Source organism: Onychomys torridus, unplaced genomic scaffold (assembly GCF_903995425.1).
Source record: "Onychomys torridus unplaced genomic scaffold, mOncTor1.1, whole genome shotgun sequence".
Lineage (NCBI taxonomy): Eukaryota > Metazoa > Chordata > Mammalia > Rodentia > Cricetidae > Onychomys > Onychomys torridus.
In genome coordinates this window covers 12,322-31,273 of record NW_023412584.1, presented here as the reverse complement: position 1 = coordinate 31,273, position 18,952 = coordinate 12,322, and the positions used below count along the sequence as shown (strand labels likewise).

At 39.4% G+C, this 18,952-nt stretch overlaps 1 pseudogene; it reads left to right on the top strand.

The window, feature by feature from the left end:
- The first annotated feature begins 217 nt into the window (after positions 1-217).
- LOC118575717 lies at positions 218-16,231 on the top strand (annotated as a pseudogene).
- Positions 16,232-18,952: the final 2,721 nt, after the last annotated feature.

Genomic DNA, 18,952 nt, shown 5'->3' with positions numbered 1-18,952 from the left:
TTCTGCATTTCTCTAGCTTGGAATGGAGAGAAGGGAAAGGGTGAAGTAGCAACAAACACTATTGAATTTCTGAATATTGTCTGTACTTTTTGGAAAACCCATAGGAAGGCAAGTTTGAACTTCAATGCTATATTGTCCAATAGATATCAAATCATTGCTGTAGAATTGAGTTAAATTTTATGACAATGTTCTTCTTTCTGATTGTTTTTCCCTACAGCTTTCTTTTGGTCCTTTTGATACTATCCTGAACGAACAAAGACGGTTTTCTTCCCTCTACCAGGTGGCCCCCAAGGACACATATCTGACACTTGGCATTGTAGCTTTGATGCTTCATTTCCACTGGAACTGGGTGGGGCTGTTCATCATAGATGATGACAAAGGTGCCCAGATTCTGTCAGATTTGAGAAGTGAGATGGAGAAAATGGAGTCTGCAATAGCATTTGTGGAAATGGATCTTAGCCATCAGGGGGTTCATTTATGACAACATCTTGGAAAAATTCAGGTGCAGATCCTGGATTCATCAGCAAATGTGATTATTATTTATGGGACACTGATTCCCTATTAAGCTTAATAGTAAATATTAAGCAGAAGTTAGTTACATGGAAAGTCTGGGTCCTGAACTCACACTGGGATCATTCCAAATTTGATAACTATTTCCTGTTAGATGCATTGCATGGGGCCCTTATTTTTTCATACCATAAGGAGATCATTAATTTTACAGATTTTATTCAGACATCCAATCCTTACAAATACCCACAGGGACACTTACCTTCATGTATTATGGCACTTGTTCTTCAATTGCTCATTTTTGAAGAAAGATTGTAAAATTCTAGATAACTGCCTGCCTAATGCCTCCTTGGGATTCTTGCCAGGGAACATGTTTGACATGTCCATGAGTGAAGAGAGTTACAATGTGTACAATGCAGTGTATGCTGTGGCCCACAGTCTTCATGAAATGATGCTCAATCAAGTACACTTTCAATCCCATGGAAATGGAAAAGAGATGGAATTCTTCCCCTGGCAGGTAATGCTACTGTTGGTGTATTATAACATCAGCAACATCACACACTAAGAGTGATAAATGTAATCACTAAACAATATGTATTTTAGATTATTTTGTGAAAAATCTCCAAGAGAGACTGTGCAAGGAAGCATCTGTTTGAAGTTGTTATGTCTTTGTATTACAAAGAGTCATACATATTTCCAGGCGTAAAACTTTCAACATAAAAAAGTCCACTTAATGTCAGGCGGTGGTGGCGCATGCCTGTAATCCCAACACTCGGGAGGCAGAACCAGGCGGATCTCTGTTGAGTTCGAGGACAGCCTGGTCTATAAAGCGAGTTGCAGGACAACCTCCAAAGCTACAGAGAAACCCCGTCTCAAAAAAAAAAAAAAAAAAAAAAAAATAGTCCATTTATCCCAGAGATTTCACACAACAGAAAAGTCAGAGACAGAGATCGTGTCAATGGATATGAAAACTTCTAAACTGCTTACGTGATGTAAATTATCACTCATAAAGTCATTCACTTTTTATAGTGAAACTCTAAATATTTTCAAAACTTAGTTGGGTATGACTGTATTTTCAACAAAGGAGAAAGTTTGTCTCTATGCACCCTCTGAGTGCTTCGTTCTAATCAGTTTCTAATGGAACTGATTTGAATGTTTTAGAAGCATAATGATGCTTCCATTATCCTACCTTATCATTTGTTTGATGTGATTGGTACCTATATCAACAGTGCTTTTCACAAAAAGGATTAAAATCAATAAGAGATGTTCCCTGATTCTGCCTCTGTTGTACTTCTCTGGAGATTATGTAAGATAACATCATGCATCTCTTTTAGCTTCACCCTTTCCTAAGGAAAACACAACTCATCAATCATGCTGGAGACCATGTGGTTCTGGATGGGAAAAGGCAATCACATGTAGAATATGACATTCTTAATTTTTGGAATTTCCCACAAGGTCTTGGGATAAAAGCAAAAGTAGGAACATTTTCTCCAAATGCTCCAGAGGGCCAAAAATTGTCCTTATCTTATCACATGATACAGTGGGCCACAGGATTAACAGAGGTGAGTTTCATCTTACTTCAGTAATTTGACCAGTATGTAAATTTACAAAACTATGTTTCTGTGTGTCATGACAGTTCACTGCTCACACAGGGTCCATTTATAGATACATAATGATCACCAATCTTCATACCTAATTTTGCTGGATGAACTATTTATTTTCCAATCTGCACATTTATTTACTGTCATAATTATAGCATCAGTTTCATGATTATTTCTATCATTGTAATGAGTCACTTGACATATTTATTTTGATCCTAGCTTGAAAGATTTCAGTCAGTGATCAGGTGATCTTTGGCTTTTTGAACCCTGTCAATGTAGAACATAATCAGAATATGTAGATGCATTAGTTTTTTATTTTGCTATTGCAAAAATTACTTCCAGACAAAGAATATAGGAGAATTTCTCTTGGCTCCCAGTTTCAAGGTATATTCAGTCACTTCAGCAAGCCATGTTTTTAGGGAGTAAAGGTAGCTATTCACATTGTATCAACAGTCAGGGTGCAGAGACAGCTGAACACTGATATTCAACTTCTTTCTTCCTTTTCATTCATTCAGGGACCAGGGCCAATAAATCAGGGCCACCCATATTAGAGAGGTTTTTTCACCACAAGTAACCTAATGAAGAAAAGCTTTCCCAATAATTCTCATAGATTGGTTTCCACAGTGGTTCTAAGACCTATCAACCTGACAAGATGAACCATTACTATGGAAGAAAAATGTATTTGCCTTTGTACCCAGAAGTCAAGAGGCAATAGGTTTGTAGTCTCACCAACACATGCTACCAAGGACCTAAATTTTTATCTCGATACTTTGCCCCAATATCATTCAACAATTTTTCAACAAATTTGCGTTATTGGGGCCAAGTGTTGACCAGTTGGGCCTTTGAATGACTCATTCTACTAGTCGAAACAATTCAACTATTTACATTTAGAGACAGTAAAAACAAATTAATGGTTACGTATTTTAAAATACTCCACCTAATATAGAATCCAAAAAAATCCTGAATGTTTGCTACCACTCATTTTATTATTCTCAGATTCCTCGGTCTGTATGCAGTGAGAGCTGTGATCCCGGATTCAGAAAAACCCACCAAGAGGGCAAAGCTGCCTGTTGCTTTGACTGTACCCCTTGTCCAGAGAATGAAATTTCCAATGAGACAGGTAAATGCCAATCATGCAGAAAACATTCACATCTGTCCACACCTGCAATATCTTAGCAAATGAAAAATATCTCTAAGTGAACTGACTACAGTAAGATAATCCTCTTCCTCCCAGCTGTTAGTAACAGACTACAGTTCATTTTTTCAAACTGAAATAACACACTCATGGCATTGAAATTTACCTGCCTTGTGTTCTTAACCATTGTGGACATGACTGCCTACAGAAAACTGCTCTTCCTGCACCAGATTATTGTGCTTGGTGTCACCATGCAGCTTGTCTTGGTGTCTTTTCTATTGATATGAAAAGGCACCATGGCCAAGCAGCTTATAAAGAAGGACTTATATTTTAAGATGGTTAGAGTCCATGAAGGCACAGCATATCCATATGTGGAGGTCTGAATGAAAAGGCCCCCATAGACTCATTTGTTTGAATACTTTTGCTCTGCAATTGAGGAGCAATTTGGATTAGGAGGATTAGGAGGCATGGCCTTATTGATTGAAGGAAATCTATCACTAAGGGTGGGCTTGGAAGCCCACTTCATTCCCAGTTAGCAATATCTATCTAATCTATCTATCTATACATTTATCTATACCTGCCTCCACTGACTAAACTGACTAAGATAGTATGACAACAGGAACATTGGAGAACACATATACTGATCCACATGGAGGAGGCAGTAAGTTACACTGTGAATGGCATGATCCTTAAAGCACTTTTCCAGCAACATGTCCCTTCTACCAGGGGGTAACCTCCTAATCCTTCCTAAATAGTTCCAGCAACTGGGCAGAAGGCATAGAAATTTATGACATATAAGGGACATTCTCATTAAAATTACCACATTTTACTCTCCAGCTGCTGTGTTCTCATGGGCATGTTGTAATTTAAAAAACTCATTTAGGGACCAGAGGTGAGTGCCTAGGGTTATAGTCAGAGAGGCAACCACCCCAGGGTCCCACCCCTGGGCACCAGCCACTCCAGTGAAGACCTGCCCAACTGGATCCCAGGTTCTGGCCATAGCGCAGGACCCCCCCATCTCCACTGGTAAGGTTTGCCATCTCCTAGACCCTCCTGTGAACCCTACAACTTCCACGCCCTGCCCACACCCATCTGCGGGAGACCCCAGCCACTTCCGGAGACTTAGAAACCAGCCTCCAGCATTCCATCCCGTCCCAGAACTCCCATCTGTACCAGAGCTTCCATCCTGCCTGGGAAATCCCATCTGGACAAGAGGAGCTCCCATCTGGACAAGATAAGGAGACCCCAGGGACTTCCTGAGACTCAGGTTCAAGGCCCCAGCTCCTATCCAGACAGCACTCTCATCTGGACCAGAGTTCCCATCTGGCCCAGAGCTTCCATCTGGACCAGAGAGAGGCTCTCTAAATCTGTCAGCTCTGTCTGGACCAAGTACAATGATAAGACCAAGAACAAGTCCACAAGGAGATGGGCAGACGTCAAAGCAGAAGTACATACAACAAAATAAAGAGCAATACAGCATCACCAGAACCTAGCCCTTCTCCAACAGCTAGACCTGAACATCACAGAATGGAAGAAGCAGAAGGAAACAACCTTATAAGTAACATCATGAAGAGGCTAGAGCTTTATATAGAAGAAATAAAAAATAAAGTGGAGGAACAGACAAAAAATGGAAAGAATGCTATAAAAAAAAAAAACTAGAGGAAAGGACAATTAAAGCAGAAGAAAACAATAAGTCCCTCAAAGAAAATCATGAAAAGGCAACAAAACTGATAAGGGAAACAGTCCAAGACCTGAAGAGGGAAATAGAAAAAATGAAGAAGACACTAGCAGAAAGAATGCTGGAAATAGAAAATCTGAGTAAACGAACAGGAATTTTAGATGCAAGTATAACAAACAGAATGCAAGAGATGGAAGAAAGGATCTCTGGTGTTGAAGATATGGTAGAAGAAATAGATTCATCAGTCAAAGAAAACACTAAAACCAACAAAGTCATGACCCAAAATGTCCAAGAAAATTGGGACACCATGAAAAGACCAAACCTATGAATAATAGGGATAGAGGAAGGAGAAGAAAACCAACACAAAGGGCACGGAAAATATATTTAACAAGATCATAGAAGAAAACATTACCACCTTATAGAACAAAATGCCTATGAAGATACAAGAAGCCTATAGAACACCAAACACACTAGACCCCCCAAAAAAAGTCCCCTCACCACATAGTAATTAAACAACTAAACGTACAGAATAAAGAAAGAATATTAAGGGCAGTAAAGGAAAAAGGCCAAGTGACTTATAAAGGCAAACCCATCAGAGTAACACTCAATTTCTCGATGGAGACTTTGAAAGCCAGAAGGACCTGGACAGATACAATGCAGACACTAAGAGACCATGGATGCCAGCCTAGACTGATATACCCACCAAAACTTTCAGTCATCATAGATGGAGTGAACAAGACCTTCCAAGAAAAAACCAGATTTAAACAATGCTTACCCACAAACCCAGCCCTACACAAAGCACTAGAAAGAAAATTCCAACCTAAGGAAGGCAGATACAACCTCGAAAACACAGGCAATAGATACCACCACAGCAGTAAGCCCCAAAGAAGAGAAGTACACACACACTACTACCAAAAAATAAAAATAATAACAGGAAAGAACAGTCACTGGTCATTAATATCCCATAATATCAATGGACTTAATTCACCTATAAAAAGACACAGACTAACAGAATGGATATGAAAACAAGACCCATCTTTCTGCTGCATACAGGAAACACACCTCTAATTCAAAGACAGACACCTCCTAAGAATAAAAGGCTGGGAAAAGACGTTCCATCAAATGGTCTTAAGAGGCAATCTCGTGTAGCCATCCTAATATCCGGCAAAATAGACTTCAAACTAAAATCAATCAAAAAAGATGATGAAGGACATTACATACTCATCACAGAAAGATCCACCAAGATGAAGTCTCAATTCTGAACATTTATGCCCCAAACACAAGGGCACCCACATATGTAAAAGAAACATTACTAAAGCTTAAATCACATATAAAACCCCACACATTAATAGTGGGAGACTTCAACACCCCACTTTCACCTCTGGACAGACCGGCCAAATTGAAACTTAACAGAGAAATAAAGGACTTAACTGATATTATGACTCAAATGGACTTAATCGATATCTACAGAACATTCCACCCCCCCCCAAAAAAAAAGAATATACCTTCTTCTCAGCACCCCATGGAACCTTCTCTAAAATCGACCACATACTTGGCCACAAAGCAAATCTCAACAGACACAAAACAATTGGAATAACCTCCTGTGTTCTATCGGACCACCATGGTTTAAAGTTAGAATTCAACAACAACAAAAAAACAAAACTACAGAAATCCTACAATCTCATGGAAACTGAATAATGCTCAACTGAATCACCAATGTGTTAGGGAAGAAATAAAGAAAGAAATTAAAGACTTCCTTGAGATCAATGAAAATGAACACACCACATACCCAAACTTATTGGACACTATGAAAGCAGTGCAAAGAGGGAAATTCATAGCACTAAATGCCCACATGAACAAGTTGGAGAAATCTGACACCAGTGACTTGACAGCACACCTGAAATTCCTTACACAGGAAGAAGAAAAGTCTCCCAGGAGGAACAGATGACAGGAAATTATCAAATTGAGAGCTGAAATCAATAAAACAGAAATAAAGAGGACAATACAAAGGATTAATGAAACAAAGAGTTGGTTCTTCGAGAAGATCAACAAGATAGACATGCCCTTAGCCATACTAACCAAAAGACAGAGAGAGAGCATCCAAATTAACAAAACCAGAAATGAAAAGGGGACATAACAACAGACAATGAGGAAATCCAGAGAATCATCAGGTCATACTTCAAAAACCTCAACTCCACAAAGCTGGAAAATCTAAAAGAAATGGATAATTTCTGGATAGGTACCACATACCTAAGTTAAATCAAGACCAGATAAACCATCTAAATAGTCCAATAACCCCTAAGGAAATAGAATCAGTCATTAAAAGTCTCCCATCCAAAAAAAAGCCCAGGTCCAGATGGTTTCAGTGCAGAATACTACCAGATCTTCAAAGAAGACTTAATACCAATACTCTTAAAATTGTTTCAAACAATAGAAGCAGGAGAAATATTACCAAACTCCTTCTATCAGGCTACAATTACCCTGATTCCTAAACCAAACAAAGATGCAACAAAGAAAGAGAACTACAGACCAATCTCCCTCATGAATATTGATGCAAAAATACTCAATAAAATACTGGCAACAGACTCCAAGAACACATCAAAACAATTACCCACCATGATCAAGTAGGCTTCATCCCAGGGATACAAAGGTGGTTCAACATACGAAAGTCTGTTAATGTAATACACCATATTAACAAACTCAAAGAAAAAAACCACATGATCATCTCACTAGACACAGAGAAGGCATTTGACAAAGTCCAACACCCCTTCATGGTAAAGGCTTTGGAGCGATCAGGAATATAGGGAACATACCTAAACATAAGAAAGGCAATCTACAGCAAGCCAACCGCCAACATCAAATTAAATGGAGAGAAACTCAAAGCAATACCACTAAAATCAGGAACAAGGCAAGGCTGTCCCCTCTCCCCATACTTATTCAATATAGTACTTGAAGTTCTAGCCAGAGCTACAAGACTACATAAGGAGATTAAGAGGATACAAATTGGAAAGGAAGAAGTCAAGCTTTCCCTATTTGCAGATGACATGATAGTATACATGAGTGACCCCAAAAATTCAACCAGGGAACTGATACAGCTTATAAACACCTTCAGCACCATAGCAGGATACAAGATCAACTCAAAAAAATCAGTAGCCCTCCTATATACAATAAACAAACAGGCTGAGAAGGAAATCAGAGATACATCACCCTTTACAATAGCCACAAATGATATAAAATACCTTGTGGTTACTCTAACTAAGCATGTGAAGGACCTATATGACAAGAACTTTAAGTCCCTGAAAAAAGAAATTGAAGAAGATGTCAGAAAATGGAAAGATCTCCCATGCTAATGGATAGGCAGGATTAACATAGTAAAACTGGCGATCTTACCAAAAGCAATCTACAGATTCAATGCAATCCCCATCAAATTACCAACATAATTCTTCACAGACTGGGAAAGAATAATACTCAACTTCATGTGGAAAAACAAAAAACCCAGATAGCCCAAAGAATCCTGTACAATAAAACAACCTCTGGAGGCATCACAATCCCTGACCTTAAGCTCTACTATAGATCTACTGTAATAAAAACATCATGGTACTGGATTAAAAACCAACATGTGGACCAATGGAATCTATTTGAAGACCCTGACATTAACCCGCACACCTATGAACATATAATTTTTGACAAAGAAGCCAAAAATGTACAATGGAAAAAAGAAAGCATCTTCAAAAATGGTGTTGGCATAACTGAATGTCAATGTATAGAAGGCTGCATATAGATCCATATCTGTCACCGTGCACAAAACTTAAGTCCAAGTGGATCAAAGACCTCAACATAAATCCAGTTACTCTGAACCTGATAGAAGAGAAAGTAGGAAGTAGTCTTGAATGCATTGGCACCAGAGGTCACTTTCTAAATATAACACCAGTAGCACAGACAATGAGAGAAACAATCAATCAATGGGACCTGTTGAAACTGAGAAGCTTTTGTAGAGCAAAGGACACAGTCAACAAGACAAAGCGACAGCCTACAGAATGGGAAAAGGTCTTCACCAACCCCACATCTGACAGAGGGCTGATATCCAGAATATATTAAGAACTCAAGAAATTAGACATCAAAATGCCCAACAGTCCAATTAAGAAATGGGCTATAGAACAAAACAGAGAATTCTCAGCAAAGGAAGTTCAAATTGCTGAAAGCCATTTAAGGAATTGCTCAACATCCCTAATTATCAGGAAATGCAAATCAAAATGACTCTGAGATACCACCTTAAACCTGTCAGAATGGCTAAGATCAAAAGCACAGAAGACAGCTTATGCTGGAGAGGATGTGGAGCAAGGGGAACTCTCCTCCACTGCTGGTGGGAATTCAAGCTTGTACAGCCACTTTGGAAATCAATATGGCACTTCCATAGAAAATTGGGAATCCATCTCCCCAAGGCACAGCTGAAGAACTCTTGGGCATATACCCAAGGAATGCTCAATCATACCACAAGGGCATTTGCTCAGCTATGTTCGTATCAGCATTGTTTGTAATAGCCAGAACCTGGAAACAACCTAGATGCCCTTCAACTGAAGAATGGATAAAGAAAATATGGTACATATACACAATGGAGTACTACTCAGCAGAGAAAAACAATGACATCATGAGGTTTGCAGGCAAATGGATGGATCTAGAAAAAAATCATCCTGAGTGAGGTAACCCAGACTCAGATGGACATACATGGTATATACTCACTCATAGGAGGATACTAGATGTAAAACAAAGAAGACTAGACTGCTACACAACTCCACGGAGGCTACCTAGAAAACGGGACCCTAGGAAAGACACAGGGATCACCCAATGACAGAGAAATGGATGAGATCTACGTGAACAACCTGGATGACAGTGGGAGTAATGAAGAGCAAGGTTTGAGGGAAAGAAAGCTTAGGGGAGCAGGAGATCCCACCTGGATCAAGAACAGAAAGGGAGAACAAGGAATAACAGACCATGATAAATGATGACCACATGAGAACAGGAATAGGCAGAGTGCTCGAGAGGTCCCTAGAAATCCACAATGATACATCCTCTGTAGACTGCTGGCAATGGTCAAGAGAAAGCCTGATCTGACCTAGTCTGGTCATCAGATGGCTAAACACCCTAACTGTCATGCTGGAACTCTCGTCCAATAACTGATGGAAGTGGATGCAGAGATCCTCAGCAAGGCCCCTGGTGGAGCTCCAGGAGTCCAATTGTCGAGAAAGAGGAGGGACTGTAAGAGTGAATTGTTAAGACCAAGATTGGAAAAGCACAGGGACAAATAGTCAAACAAATGGAAGCACATGAATTATGAACCAAAGGCTATGGAGCCCCCAGCTGGATCAGGCCCTCTGGATAAATGAGACAATTGAATAGCTTGAACTGTTTGGGAGGCACCCAGGCTGTGGGACTGGGACCTGTCCTTAGTTCATGAGCTGGCTGTTTGGAACCTTGGGCTTACACAGGGACACTTTGCTCAGCCTGGAAGGAGGGGACTGGACCTGCCTGTACTGAATCCACCAGGTTTAAATGAATCCCCAGGGGAGTGGAGTCTTGGCCCTGGAGGAGATGGGAATGGAGAGGATGGGCTGGGAAGAAGGTGGGGGTAGGGGTGAGAGAGGGGAGGATAGGGGGAACCCATGGCTGATGTGTAAAATTAAAACACAAATATAAAAATAATTCATTTAATCTAAGTTCAAAAGTCCCCATAGTAATTCATTATCTCAACACTATTTAAAATATAGCCTTACTGAAACTCAAGGCATTCTTGTAATTGTTGCTCCCTCAAAATCAAAAGACTAATTACACACTTCCTCCAAAGCACAGATTAATTATTAGGATTACAAAATGGAGAAATGGAGGCATAATGAGTATACAGTGGACAAAAGCAAGACCAAAACACAGCCAGGAATAATTCTAGTCCTGTAGCTCCATGTCTGTTGTCAAAGGCCTGGATGACCTTTCCATTCCAGCTTCACTGCCTTCAATGTAGTCCTCTATTGTGGGCTGGTTCCACTCTCTCTCTCTAAACCTCTTCTTGGCAGATATCTCCTCATTCTGACATATCTGAAACTTGGGTCCTCCAGAATAAACCAATCTTAATTTCCACAGCTTCAAACAATGGACCTTCATGCACTATATATGTGTGGACTCTTTAGCCACATGTCTGGACTTTGCAACGTTTAAATATTGAGGAAGATTCTGTAACCCCTTATCTCATGTATCCTTCATGAGTCTACAGCTGCTACCTTATGGACAACACTGTCAATTTCAGGTCTTTCTGTTGGATAAGGTTGGCACCCTTCAATAATGTTAGAAACAGGGTTCCTTTGTTCTTGCTTTTTAGGAGAAGACAATGCCTTGGAGCCTTTCTTTTCAACAGCTGGAAGTTTAGCTATGTGGCTTCTTGCCCTAAACATACTCCTGTCATTAAATTTTGGATCAAGCCTCTCATTAATCCTATATCTTTCAGCACAAACCTCGGCACCAGTATTGCATTCCTTGGTGCTCTTTTTCCTATTCTAACCACACGTTCTGGCTTTCATTGTTGATCTCTTTTTTTTGTTTGTTTGTTTGTGGGGTTTTATTTGCCCCATTTAACTGTTTTTCATTGTAGACCTGCATAAGCCTGATCATTAACCAACACATGAGAACACCAATTCTATATTGGTTTGAAATGCCCTCTATCGATCAAATTATTCCACTATTTTTTATTTATCCCCACACAGATATTTAGGATAAGGTCGCAAATGCTCTCAAACCCAGTTGCAAATACTGTTCCTCTCTGAAAGCTTTTGACCTGGGCTTCCATATTCTCCTTGTCCTATGTACTATTGTCTTCCAAGCTCCTACTACAATGCCTTATTAAGGTCTACTTACAGTGATCAACTGATTTTCTTGTCCAAAGTCCCAAATTCTTCCACATTTGTTCAAACAAACCACATAGTCAAATCATCATGGCAACAGACCAACTTTGATACCAGTTTCTGTTTGTTACTGTGACAAGAAACCATGACTAATAGAACTTATAAAATGAAGTATTTAACTTGGAGCTTTTGGTTTTAGAGATTTCAAGTCTCTGATGGGGAAGCAGAGGTGTGCCAGCATGAAGATGAGAAAGCACATCTTCCTTCACAAGCACAAGGCATAGAGGGCACAGGAATGGCTTTAGTTCTTTTGAACCTCAAAGTCCTCACCTGGTGACACACAACCCCACAAGGCCACACCTCTCAATACTTCCCAAAATGCTATACCAAGTGGGAACCCAGTTATTCAAACAGATGAACCTGTGGGAGCCCATTTTCATTAAGATAACCACAGAGTTGAACACACTCCAATTAAATATGAACTCTTCATAGTGTTCACAAATAAGGACCCATTTGTGGTTTTTGCTCTTATATCTCTAAATTCTTAGTGACCAGCATGGTTCTGAAAATATAGTAGGTCAGAGGGTTGTATTTTATTTCATAGATAGATAGATAGATAGATAGATAGATAGATAGATAGATACAGAGATAACACATAGAAAATAAAATCTAAATCCATTGCATGTGTGTGTGATTGAGTCATTATGTGGAATAAGAAGAGAAATCCCTCTCAGATTTATCTTGCTAACATTTTATGAATAATTATGGTTTTTTATTTATTTTTGGAGGTTTTTTTTCTGGAGCTGAGAACCGAAACCAGGGCCTTGTGCTTTGCTAGACAAGTGCTCTACCACTGAGGTAAATCCCCAACCCCAATTATGTTTTTTTTAAATACCTGGAATATTTTAATTAAATAATTACTATCTAGAAAACACTCAAGGATTTACATTCTTTACTTCTAGAATAAGGACTTTCTAAAAAAATTTTAAAATTGGAATCATTTCACACTACATGTGTACAAAGACCTAGTTCTTTTAGCAAATATAATGAAGTTGACAAGATCGAGCTCCTCATCATTACCTTGATGTGTATGACTTATACACACTGGACATGTACAAGGTTCATGTGCTTGTTACATTTACACAGAGGAGGAGCACTTCACCGACCACAGCCAAATCCCATAAGGCTGCATGTTAATAACTAGACTTTAAAAGAAAATGAAGGCTAAGGATGAGAATAGCACACAAACATTAGACAGTTTAGAATTAAATACGGTACTCACTCAAATACTGTGGTGTAATCTAAATCTATTTCATAAAGAAAAATGTTTAATACTGTATGAAGTAATTTGCATGACTTGCATATTACATGCCTTTCTTTTAAAAAGAGATTGAGGGTTGGGGATTCAGCTCAATGGTAGAGCACTTGCGTAGCAAGCACAAGGCCCTGGGTTCGATCCTCAGCTCAAAAGAGAGAGAGAGAGAGAGAGAGAGAGAGAGAGAGAGAAAGATTGAGTTCTGCATATGTATTATGATCTAGGACATTAAGAACAAAATCAATACTCTGAATTTGGGGTTGGGGATTTAGCTCAGTGGTAGAACGCTTGCCTAGCAAGCTGAAGGCCATGGATTCGATCCCCAACTCCAAAAAACATACTCTGAATACAGAAGAGAAGAAGTAACAGTGGAGGAGAGAGACTTGAAAGTGCAGTGTGAAAGTATAACTTCAGAAACTACGGACGTGGGCTTGAGAGATGGCCCCAAAGTTCAGAACACTGGCTGCTCTTCTGGGGATCCAGGTTCACATCCCAGCACCCACATGGCAGCTCACAACATTCTGCAACTCCAGTTATGCCCTATACTGCTCGCTTCAGGGCCTGGATACTCATTGTTTCTAGACCTGTAGAAGACACACACACACGAATAAAAAATACATGTTTTAATTTTAAAATAAATGAAATGAGCTGAAGAAAAGGGAAGAAAAACAAATACATTGACAAAAAGCATTAATGCTACTAAACACCAAATTAATTCTTTAATTCATTAACAAATATCAACAAAAGTAAAAATAAAGCCTGCACAATGCAACTGAGGCACATAAGAACTCACAGAGACTGTAGCAGCATGCACAGGGCCTGCCCAGGCTAAATCCAGGTGGGATCAAAGCATAAAAATGAAGTGGACATGAGCTCCCACCCTTAGCAAGGAAAATTCTGCAATTGATGCCCACTTGCAAAGGAAAACTAAGTTTTCCCAATGGACTGCCACTAGATATCATAACAGCAGTTAAGGATAGGACTGCTGCCCAGGGGTAGATGGCCAACACAAAATGACCTCAGATGTATCTTTATTTCGGTTTGCTTCTTTGGCCTAGGTTTTGTATGTTTGTTTTGATTTGATTTGATTTGATTTGACTTTTCCTTATATAATGTTATACAACTTTGAGTTTTATACTCTGTGTGTGTGTGTGTGTGTGTGTGTGTGTGTGTGTGTGTGTGTGTGTGTTTGTAAGAGAGCAAGACAGAAAGACAGAGAGAGATAGAGATTTTAATTGTTTGGTTTGGTTTCTTGGACTTTTATTTGTTTCTATTTTGAAGAGAGAGAGAGAAAGGAAATCTGTGGAATTGTATGTTCATGGTAGTAAGGAGGATCTGGGAGGAATAGGGGAGAGAAAAATCATGATCACAATATATTATATAGGAAGTATGAATGGTAATGTGATGATATAAAGACAATTAAATATATAATTAAAATAAAGAAGTACATAAAAATGTGTACATTTATTAATATATTGAAAATATGACAGAAAAATCCGTAAGCATGCACTCTAACTCAAGAGTAAATTGATAAGCTATCAGGAACAAAGTGTTCAAACACTGTTCCATGAAGACTTTAGAATATACAAGCAATTTTGTATTTATTCATTACATAGATACTATTTTGCAGAGTTATGAGAATAGTGTCACTGGTGAAGTGTTTCAAGGCTCCAAGAAGTTAAGATTACTAATTCACTCAGGCTCCTTCAGGGAATGAAAACATAGAGAATATCATGGGCTTTACAAATGTAGGTACATTTGGGATGCATATAGGAGGACATCATTGTAAGATAAGGATTTCAAAGAAAATTCTATCACACTAAATTTCCATGCCCTCTTAAGAATGGAGATGTATTATTGAAGAGGCAATGTCAGACTGAAATTAGGTCCAGATGATGTATGTCAGTGTTCTAATGACTAATAAAACAGATACAACAGGGTCACTAAGGTGAGGATACCATATCAGTAACAGCAGAGAAAGTACTGGGGTTTTTTAATTTCTGTCAGCATGAAATAGAAAGCAAATTGAGTTTAAGAATATTCTCTAAAAAAAAACTTTCTGTATTTGTATCTGAAACAAAGCAAGATGGTTCAGATAACATTGCAATGTTCTGGAGCAGGGAAGTGACTTAGAATAAAAGGGGAAACCTGAGTATGCACTCATGATCACCTGCATTTCTGCCAGATGTGGACCAGTGTGTGAAGTGTCCAGAAACTCACTATGCAAATACAAAGAAGAGCTACTGCCTACAGAAAAGGGTGACATTTCTGGCCCATGATGACCCCTTGGGGAAGACGCTCACCTTCATGTCCCTGGGCTTCTCCTCACTCACAGCTGTTGTTCTTGGGGTGTTTCTGAAGCACAGAGACACTCCCATTGTCAAGGCCAATAACCGGCATCTCAGTTACATCCTGCTCATCACTCTGACCCTCTGTTTTCTCTGTCCCTTGCTTTACATTGGCCATCCTAGCACAGTCACCTGTATCCTGCAGCAGAACACATTTGGACTTCTGTTCACTGTGGCTCTTTCCACTGTGCTGGCCAAAACTCTCACTGTACTTATAGCTTTCAAGATGACTGCTCCAGGGAGAATGAGGAGGTGGCTGCTGATAGCAAGGGCCCCTAATTTCATCATTCCCATCTGTACCCTACTACAAGTTGTTCTCTCTGGAATCTGGCTGGCAACCTCTCCTCCATTTATTGACAAAGATGCTCATTCACAACATGGACACATCATCATCCTTTGCAACAAAGGCTCAGCTGTTGCCTTCTACTGCATCCTGGGATACCTGGGAACACTGGCTCTAGGCAGCTACCTTATGGCTTTTTTGTCCAGGAATCTGCCTGACACATTCAATGAAGCCAAGTTCCTGGCTTTCAGCATGCTGGTGTTCTGCAGTGTCTGGGTCAGCTTCCTCCCCATCTACCACAGCACCAAGGGGAAGGTCATGGTGGCTATGGAAGCCCTCTCTATCTTGGCTTCCAATGCATCACTCTTAGGCATCATCTTTGCTCCCAAGTGCTACATCATACTATTAAGGCCAGAAAGGAACTCGCTTTATCACATTAGGGAGAAAAATGCTAGGAGGAAATACCTTGAAACCTAGTTCCAATGTTTCTTAAATTAAAGAGCTTTAAAGCATGATTGTTCTTCACTATCTGAATACTCACATATAAAGGTATGATTTGGCGTTTGATCTCATAGGCTTTTATTTTTTGAATTAAGACATTTTTTATTCATTTTACATACCAACTGCAGATCCCACTCTAATCCCTCCTCCAGCTCCTGTCCCCATCTTCCCCCACAACCCACCCTCATGCCCTCCTCTGAAAAGTTAAGTCCTCTCATGGGGGGTTAGCAAAGCCTTATACATTCAGTTGAGGCAGGTCCAAGCCCATCCCCAATACATCAAGGCAGTACAAGGTGTCCCACCATAGCTAATGGACTACAAAAAGCCAGCTCATGCACCAGGAATAGATCCCGATTCCACTGTCAGGGGCCCCTTAAACAAACCAACCTACACAACTGTCTCCCTTATGCAGAGGCCTAGTCCAGGCCAGGGAGGCACCACAGCTGTTGGTCTGAAGTTCATGAGTTCTCACAAGATTGGTTCAGTTGTCTCAGTGGGTTTACCCATTATGATTTTGATGCCTCTTGTTCATAGAATCCCTCTTCTCTCTCTTCAGCCGGATTCCTGGAGCTCAGCCTGGGGCTTGGCTGTGGATCTCTGCATCTGCTTCCATAAGTTACCAGATGAAGGCTCTATGATGACAGGGTATTCACTAATCTGATTTCAGGGGTAAGCCAGTTCAGCCACCCTCTCCACTGTTGGTAGTAGTCTAAGGTGGGTCATCCTTCTGGATTCCTGGGAACTTCCCTTTTTTTCCCAACAAGAACCTTAAATCTAATCTCCTTTGTCTAGCCTTTTTTCTGACCATTAACAATAACAGCTTGTAACCAACCATCCTAAACAATGACAATTATCCCATTAAAAATCCCATTAAAGGACCAAAAACCACTCACCCCACCTCTTGGGAATGTGGCTGTCATGTTCTTAAATTACTTCTTTCTGTTTGGGGGTTTAGGCATCTCTAGGGGATCCTGAAAAGAAAAATTTTGGGTTAATTCTCACGTCCTGGGAAGGGTGGCTGTATCATTTGTTGTCCAGTCTCTACATAACACAGAAGTGCAGGGCTTTTCTCAAGTCTTTGCACAAGGACTCAAGGAGGCTGGATCAGCTCAGCTAGCCATCTGGAAATTGTCCTGAGCAGTTTGTAGTCCAAAGCTGATCTTTGGGTGACGTTTGTCAGCTTAGTGGTATTATTATTGTCCATGTGGAATCATAGTTGTGGGGCCCCTTCATCTTTCTGGAGACTTCACATTTGCTGTTAGGCATGGTCATGATTCTCTGCAGAACACTGATAGAGACTCCAATGCAGAAGCATGTATAGGCCACTAAATAAAGCCTTTTTTCTAAAATTAGTTAGTACTCTACATGACCATCAAATTAATCATCATGACAAAAGTTAAAATACATATAAATGTTATTAATTATGATATAAAATTCATACCTTAAGAAAAGTTTTAAAGAAGCAAAATAGAACCAAAGAATTATGGATTAGTGGCATTAGAATAATTACATAATTTTGATTTTTTTCTGTCCCATATCAGATGGCTCTTCTGAAACAACACAGAGATTTTGTATTTTCCTTTTAACAAGCATGTTTGGGTTTAGAAAAGGAGAGAGCCATTCTCCAACTCAAAAGCCAGCTTTAATTTTTAATTGAACTGGGACTACATAAAGACCATTTGTGTTATGTGACTGTAGAGAAGAGCAGAGACAAACATTTAGGAAGACTTATGAAATTTTATTCTGTTAGATATGTTCTATACCGATAGGACAATTTACTCTTTTTCTTGGGATATTTATTCTGGATCATCGGTCTTTTTCTTCAGATGTCTCATTTGTACACTGTTTTTCAGATTCTTTAGCCTTCATTCTTCTGAAGGACAAGAGCAAAAACCCTTCCCCAAAACTAACTATGGGGAGGTTCCCTTTTGGCAAGTTATATATGATTAAATGAAAAGCAGTTGTTTGTGGTATAAGTTAATTTAAAATTGATTGTCATGCTGGTTGGTGAACTATCACCTCTTCTAATCAAGAGGTATCTCTTGTTCAAAGCGAACCTTTATCAATTTTGATGGTATCCATAGCTTTTCTTCTTCTGTAGAAACAAAGGGAAAACTTCATTATATATATCCTAGTGTTCATCCTGAGGTCAGCACATCTTTAAAGTATATAGGCTGGTTAATTCTGTACTTTTTCTATTATCCAGTGTCTCTCCACAGCTGTTATTCCTTTCTCATTAACATTTAGAAAATTGAAAGTTAATAGAGCATTATGTAAACCATCTCTGGGGGATTTTGTTACCTGTTTCTGTTTATTTAGCATATACTTTAGAGTACAATTTGATCTTCCTATGACTGCTTGGCCTGTAGAATTATGTGGTATACCTGTAATATTCTTTATATTGTAATAAGCAAAAAACTGTTTTATTTTACCAGAGACATATGCTAGAGCACGGTCAGTTTCAATTTGTGCAGGTATACCTATGACAGCTATAACTTCTAGCAGACGTGTATTAGAGAATCAGTTTTTCAGAACTCAAAGCAGTTGCCCATTGAAATCCTGAATAAATATCAATGGTGTGGTGTACATATTTCAATTTTCCAAATTCTGCAAAGTGAAACCAATCCATATGCCAGATTTCATTACTCTCAGTACCCTTAGTGTTACATCCCGATACGAGTGGACTTAGATTGTAAA